The sequence below is a fragment of the Lagenorhynchus albirostris genome, chromosome 4 (assembly GCF_949774975.1).
Source record: "Lagenorhynchus albirostris chromosome 4, mLagAlb1.1, whole genome shotgun sequence".
In the NCBI taxonomy this organism is placed as follows: Eukaryota; Metazoa; Chordata; class Mammalia; order Artiodactyla; family Delphinidae; genus Lagenorhynchus; species Lagenorhynchus albirostris.
Genome location: NC_083098.1, coordinates 83,104,441 through 83,112,509, shown reverse-complemented (window position 1 = coordinate 83,112,509; position 8,069 = coordinate 83,104,441).

The window sequence follows — 8,069 nt, the reverse complement described above, 5'->3', positions numbered from 1 at the left end:
TGAAAGCTCGACTGGGTCTGGGGGATCCACTTCTCCCCTCATTCACCTCTTTGGCAGGCCCCAGTTCTTTGTCAGCTGTTGGCTGGGTTCTCAGTTCCTCATAATGTGGCCCTTTCCATAGGTTGCCTGAGTGTGCTAACATCATGGCAGCTAGCTTCCTCCAGAGTGAGAGAGGTGAGGGAGAAAGAGAGTCCAAGATGAAAGCCACAGTGTTTTGTTTTTTTATAGCCTAATTGTAGAAGTGACATCCCATCACTGCTGCTGTATGCTGTTGGCTACATAGATCAACCCTAGTACGGTGAAAGGAGACTACCCAAGGGCATGACTGCCAGGAGGTAGGGATCCTTGGGGGCCATCTTGGGGACTGGTGCCCTTGCCCATTTTCCTCACCCCCTCTTACTAGATTATTTGTAGAAATTCTGAGATTCCCAAACTTCCTATTTCTCCTGTTACAATTTCTTCAATATGCATAAACTTCTCCAGCTGCTTTCAAACTGGTGACCTCATTGGAAGAACTTGCTGGTAGAGGCTCAGAGAAACCTGGGAAGGGGACAAATTCTCCCATTGCTGTCCCATGGGACATTTACACTGTGAAGATGGCCTTTCAGGCCTGTGATTACAGAAGTTCCAGCAGGCCTCCTCGTCCCTATTACCTCAACATAACTTCTTTTGATCACCAATGGCTGAGATTCTACCAGTAGAAACCTAACACCATTAGCAAGAGATGTTGTTTTCTGGCCAAATGCAGGTACATGATCAGAACATTACAACAGTATTTCTCAGTCTTGGCTGCCCATGATAATCCCTTGGGAAGAGGTTAAAAGGACGAATTCCTGAGCCCACCTAGACCCACTGATTCAGATCTTCCAAAGGTGAGCACCCAGGATCCATATTTTGAGAAAACTTCTTAGGAGATTCTGAGTTAGCCAAGCATATCACAAATCCCGCAGTGGCGCTTGGAAACCACTGATATATACCATTAATGTATGGGATTTCAGAACCTTTCCAGAGAGTGAGTTTCAGTGAGGGGAAGCCATTTGTTCACGAAGAGCCCATTTTCCTTTCGACCTCCATCTGCTCAATGTACTGAGTGAGATAATGCTTCTTGGCCTCTTTGAACGCTTTGTGGTCTCAGTTTGGTTCCCATCACGTCAGCCTTGAAGGTGGAGTGGACTGTCAGCACCGTGGGCTTCTGAGTGGAGCCACAGAATCAACTTTATCCTCCTCAGCTTCAGACTCTGCTGTGTGAATCCAGTCTAGGAGGGCCCGGAGACTTAGGGTCGAGAGCATGGCCATCCCTGGACACAGCCAGATGTTTCCTCTTTGGCAGTAGAAGGACACAATGCCTTCTAGAGTTGCCACTTAATATACATGAGATTACAGTTTGTGGACTGGATGAATCTAGAGACTTTCCTCACCTATGGGAAAATACACAAAGCATGTGAAAATCCTGCAAAGCACCTTTTAAACACAAGTGTTTGTTTTTTCATTCATTCCCTTGACAAACATTTACTGAGCATCTCTGACCTTCCCTTCTGCTCTCTTGCTTTCTCCATTCCACCCACACTGGCCCCGTTGCTGTTAGTAGAACAAAGCAGGCACCCCCCTGCCTTAAAGAATGTGCTTTACCTGATCCTGGGCCGAGAACACTATTAACCAGCTATCTGCTTGGCTAACTTCCTTCCCTTCTCCAAGTCTTGCTCAAATCCCACCTTCTCAGTGATGCTTAAGCTGACCACTTTGTTTAACACTGCAAGCAGCTTCCCTTCTTGACCTTGCTCTACCTTTTCCTTTTTCGATGGTGCTTTTCATCTTTTAACATACCATGTACTTTATGTCGATCATTTATTGTTTGAGTTCTTGCTCTTGCATGTAAGTTTCATCAGGTCAGGAAACTTTGTTTTGTTCACCAAGCATCCCAAGAAACTAGTACAGTGACCTGGCACTTAAAAGACACTTGATAAATATTTGTCGAATTGGTAAGTCGGTACTGGAATAGTGGCAAACAATACAAGTGTGACCACTGCTGTCACAGAGCTTATGATTTATTGGAGGGGACAACGAACAATTATAGAAATGCTTCTTTAGAGATCATCATGAGCTAGGATGGAAATATATGGAGTTCTATAAGAGAGTGTATGAAGGGCCCGACCTATTAGGGTGTCAGGGGTGGTTTGCTGAGGGAGAAGTATTTAGCTGGAGACCAGGAGGTTGAGTGGAGTAACCCGGCTGAAGGAAGGAGGGAAGGCAGAAGAAAGAACCGTGAATCTGCTTGCATCCCAGATTTCAATTAGTTTACAGTAGCCTAGCTTCTTCTGACAACTGAGTATGCCCATAACAGCCTCATCTGAAGGTGCCTCTCTTTTCTCTCAAAGCAGCTATTCAATTAAGTTTCAAAGAATCTGTAGACAGTTTCCTCCACCACTTGTGTCAACATCTGAACATCACTGCAGAACATTTCTCCTGCTATAGATGGATATTCTTTGGCAATTACATTCTTTATCTTCTGAACTGCTCCTTAATCAGATGAAAACACATATAAATAAATGTTTCTAAAAATTCAGGGATCAGTCCATTGAATAAGTAAAGTTTAAGTGTGCTTGGCAATGAATTGAGAATTTCAGAGATGTTGTCTCAGAAACAAAACCAAATAAAGGCTGAGGTAAAAATGCTTCATACGGAGATGAGAACCTCAGTTGATGAGTAATTCTTCAGGTATTCTTCCAAGCACCTGAAATAAAGTACTTTGCACAAGGCAACTGAAAAAAACCTCTGTGGAGATTCCAAGGTCAAAGTTATAACAGTTGATCACCGGCTAGAGATCACCTGACTGCATAAGGCAGCTTTTTTCTTTTTATTTCTCAGAAGAACAAACACATTTAAAAGAAAACACACACATATGGAATACTGAGTAAGTGGTAAACACTGTGAAAACGATTAGAAAAGCTCATGAACACTAACAGACCTTGAATATTCACTTGTTGACAAGGATGTGGAAAAAAGGGAACCCTGTGCACTGTTGGTGGGAATGTAAATTGGTGTAGCCACCATGGAAAGCAGTATGGAGGTTCCTCAAAAAATTAAAAATAGAACTACTGTATGATCCAAAAATTCCACTTCTAGGTATTTACCTTAAGAAAGCAAAAACACTAACTCAAAAAGATATATACACCCCCATGTTCACTGAAGGATTATTTACAATAGCCAAGACATGTACACAATCTAAGTTTCCATCAACAGATGAATGGATAAAGAAGATATGGTACATGTATACAATGGAATATTACTCAGCCATAAAAAGGGAATTCCAACATGGATGGGCCTTGAGGGCATTATGCTAAGTTAAATAGTCAGATAGACAAAGACAAATACTGTATGGTCTCACTTATATGTGGAATCTAAAGAAACAAAACAAAACAAAAACAAAAAACCCAGCTTATAGAGAGCAGATTGGTGGTTACCAGAGTCAGAGGTAGAGGTGTGGGCAAAATGGGTGAAGGTGGTCAAAAGGTACAAACTGCTAGTTACGAAATAAATAAGTCATGGGGATGTAATGTACAACATGGTGACTATAGTTAAAAATACTGCATTGCATATTTACAAGTCGCTAAGAGAGTAAGTCTTAAAAGTTCTCATCATACACACAAATTCGTAACTAAGTATGGTGACAGATGTTAAGTGAACTTGTGGTGACCATTTCACAATATATACATATATCAAATCATTATGTTGTGCACCTGGAACTAATACATTATATGTCAATTATACCTCAATAATAATAAAGAATAAGAAAAATTCACTTGTTAACTCACCTCTGGGAACTCAACCTTGGAACTGGAAGCAGGAGGAAAAACAACATCCTTTCTGGAACTCTGTGTTCCCAGCTTCAGAGATGCTCCTGTGATCAAACCACAGATGAGATGGTACCTGAGAACGAGACTTAACGCTTACTGGAGGAACATGTAAGTGCCTCCCCGGAGGACTTTAGCTCCATTAATAAAGCCTCTGAGGACTCAGTGTTCTTTTTGTTTTGTTTCTATTTTATTTTGTTTTTGCTCAGTTAGCCAGATTATGGAGAGGAATGCATAACTTCACTTGAGGCTTGTGATCATTTCAAAGGAAGCAGTAACTTTATTTCAGGATTTCTCTCTCTATCAGTCAGGAAAAGCTAGGTTATGCTGCTGTAACAAACAAGCCACAAGCTCAGTGGCTTAGAACAATTTTTCATGTAAGATTACATGTCCATTTCGGATTGGGCAGGAGGGATTGGCTCTTCATATCTAGCAACTCCTGCTCTCCTGCTGATGGAGCAGCCATCATCTCAAACACTGTGGGTCATCAGACCAGAGGGAAAAACTGGAGGGTTTTGCACTAACAATTAATTGGTTATAACTCATTGCCCCAAACTAATTACATGACCCTCACCCAATCCCAAGAGGAATAGGTGGTACAATCTTACCATATTCCTGGAAAGGAGGAGAACAAGAAATATTTGGCAAACAGCTTTAATAGCTATCATGCCAATCCTTGACCTGGCCATTTATTATTGGGTGTAAAACCCTCTCTGAAAGAGATGGGAGTACTTCTTTGCAAGGATCAAAAAGAGCCTGGAAATTGCTGTCCTTCTGGTCTTAAATGAGAAAGTATAAGCCTCTGCTGAGTCATGGAGGGAGTAACTGAAGGGGAATCATGAATCCACATCCTGTTATACCCCTGTTACTTTTATTTCTGATGAAGACGTGTTGTTGTCACCCATCCTTTTCTTTAATACACATACTACACTAATTTTAGCCAGCTGCATCTATCAGGCTAAACTTAGTTTTGCTGTGGTTATAAATAGTCTCCAAATCTCACGTCCTAACTATAACAAGTTTATTTTTCATCCATGCTAGTCTCCACTGTAGGTATGTATATATCTGCTTACCTCAGTCACTCAGAGACACAGGAGTTCTGAGGCTGTATCACCACATGTGTTTCCACATCACCCTGCAGTTGGAAAGTGAGGTGGTGACCCCCCAAACCACTCTTCAAGTTTCTTCTTGGAAGGGACACACATCACTTAATGCTCAAAACTCACTGGAGACACCAACTCACATGGCCATATCTGATTTCAAGAAGACGGGAAAGTGCAATCCTACCATGTGCCCAGAAAAGGGAGAAACCAGGAAAAGTTGGGGAGCAACCCCATGGACTACCCCACCAACCAGACATGGAACGAAGGTGAGAAACCCTCTTGGATGGAATTGCTACAGTAATCTCTAGGCAGCCCAGGATTGGTAACTGATACAAGCAGCTGAGCAGTTGAGGAAGAACTTGACTTTCCCAAAGCATGGTAAAGTTCAAAACTATTTTCATGTTCCTTCTCTCTTTTGCGAGATAAACCAGGCATGAGTTATTATCCCCATTTTAAAGAAAAGAGAGGCCCCGAGAAATGACGTGTTTTTCCAGATTCCACACTGCTTCAGGTGACAAAGGCAGAACCACCACCAGAGCTCCAATTCAGAATCATCTCCCATCCCTCTGTGCCAGCCACCACCCTGGGTACATCTTCGGGCATCAGCGACTCCTGAGCCCCAATCTGTGTGCTAAAGTGAGGCGTGATGTGGGAGATTGGAGTGAGTGGCTAGAAAGCAATAAGACCGGCAATTAGTTTGGTGTGTTAAGTAAAAAGATGCCTTGTTCATCAAAAACAAAGAACTCAATATTACTCTTAATATAGACTTTTTGACTCTATAAGCAATATATGGTCATTGTAAATATTTGGAAAATATTAAACATATTCAGAAAAAAATTAAAATTATCCACCCAGATTTAAATACTGTTTTTGAAAAGCTCCTTGTTCAAATGAAAATTCTGGGCCTGTAAAAACATATGAAAGAAACCCAAGTGTACTCACCACGTAGCTTTAGAACAAGTCATCATTGTAATTGCAGTTGAAGCCTCCTCCTCTGTAGCTTTCTGATCCTCTCGCTTTCCCTCCAGAGGTAACTAGTATCCAGGATTTGGTGGGTTTTTTTTGTGTGTGTGCCGTACGTGGGCCTCTCCCATTGCAGAGCACAGGCTTCAGACGCGCAGGCTCAGCGGCCATGGCTCACGGGCCCAGCCGCTCCGCGGCATGTGGGATCTTCCCGGACCGGGGCACGAACCCGTGTCCCCTGCATCGGCAGGCGGACTCTCAACCACTGCGCCACCAGGGAAGCCCCAGGATTTGGTGTTTATAAAATTTTCTGTATGTCCTAATGTCAACTACGTGTGAATATACTCATAAAAATTTGCTCATGTTTTCAAATTTTATTTAAATGGCATCATACTATACTAACTTTTGGCGACTTGTATATTTTTTTTCTCTGAATACTATGTTTTTAAGAGTTATCCAGGTTGACACAAGCAGCCCTAGTTCATTCATTTAACTGCCTTGAACCGCACTTCTCAAACTTTTATAGGCATAAGAATCACCAGGGGAGCTTGTTAAAATACAGATTCTGTTTGGGTAGGTCTGGAATTCTCAGGTGGAGTGAATGAGGCTGGTGAGGAATCACATTTTGGGGAAAAGGGCTGTATAGTATTCCTTTGAATGCACATGGCACAATTTATTCATCTAGTCCCCTGCTGATGGACTTTTAGCTTGTCTGTAAATTTTTGTTTTGCCATTACAAACAATGTTATGGTGAGCTTTTCTTTTTTTTTGCATCTCTCTTGGCATACCTGTGCAAGAGCACTCTACCTTACAGACGGAGGAAAGGAGTTGCTGGGTTACAGAGCCTGCAGCTGTTCAATTTAAGTCCTGCTGAGTTGCTCTCCAAAGTTGTAGCTCCAACTGATCACTACCAGCAGTTCAGAAGAATTCCTTTTGTTCCACATCCTTGCTGCACATGGTATTGTCAGTGGTGAGTTGTTTTTTCATATATTTATTGGACATTGACTTTTTTCCTTAACATCTTTATTGGAGTATAATTGCTTTACAATGGTGTGTTAGTTTCTGCTGTATAACAAAGTGAATCAGTTATACATATACATATGTTCCCATATCTCTTCCCTCTTGCGTCTCCCTCCCACCTCCCTATCCCACCACTCTAGGTGGTCACAGAGCACCCAGCTGATCTCCCTGTGCTCTGCGGCTGCTTCCCACTAGCTATCTACCTTACATTTGGTAGTGTATATATGTCCATGTCTCTCTCTCACTTTGTCCTAGCTTACCCTTCCCCCTCCCCATATCCTCAAGTCCATGCTCTAGTAGGTCTGGGACATTGACTTCTTTAGTCTTTCTTCCAATCTTATGTGGTGGGTACTCCTCTCAGTGCATAACTCAAAAATACAACTTTTTCACTTTACCCAAACACAATTGAATTTAATTTTGAACTTGTATTTTGCTACTCTGATAGAAAATGAATCTTGCTTAGTTTGGGGTTCTCTCATCACTTCTTCCCCCTGAGTTTAAACCTAAATTCCAGGAGGTGTATGTAGTTCCAGGGGGTTGGGAGCAGGCTCTGGGTCCCTCATCTCTGTGTTGACAGTGAGTTGTTCTTTATTCCTGCAACCTGGCTCTACTGTCTCAACTTTGAGTGCAGCTAAACTATCTGCTTTTCTTGCCATACTGGGTGAGGAAACATCTGCTAGGCTCTCTAAAGACCCAGGGGCCTAGATTCCTCAGGTAGCAGTTTCCTCCCTGAGCTTTTAAGGGGTCTTCTTACTAAGGATATCACACTGCCCATCCAACAACCCCCTTCTGGGACCCATTAACTCCCAGCAACTGTCTTCTTTTTGTCTGTTTTGCCAGTCTTTACTGGTCCCCTAAAGGTGTATACTTTTGGAAATGAAAGTCAGGAACACTCCTTTGGTTTTTCTTTCAGTCAGTCACATCCTGCCCCTGAAGCGATGGGAAGAGAAAGGCCTAGCTACTTGAATGGAGGGAAGGCGGAGGGAAGGGGAGATGGTGGCCGTGTGAAATGGTGCAGCCGATGTAGAAAACCATTTGGCAGTTTCTCAAAAGGTTAAACATAGCGTTACCATGTGACTCAGCAATTCTCCTGTGTGTACACCCAAGAGAAATAAAAATATAGGTCCATATA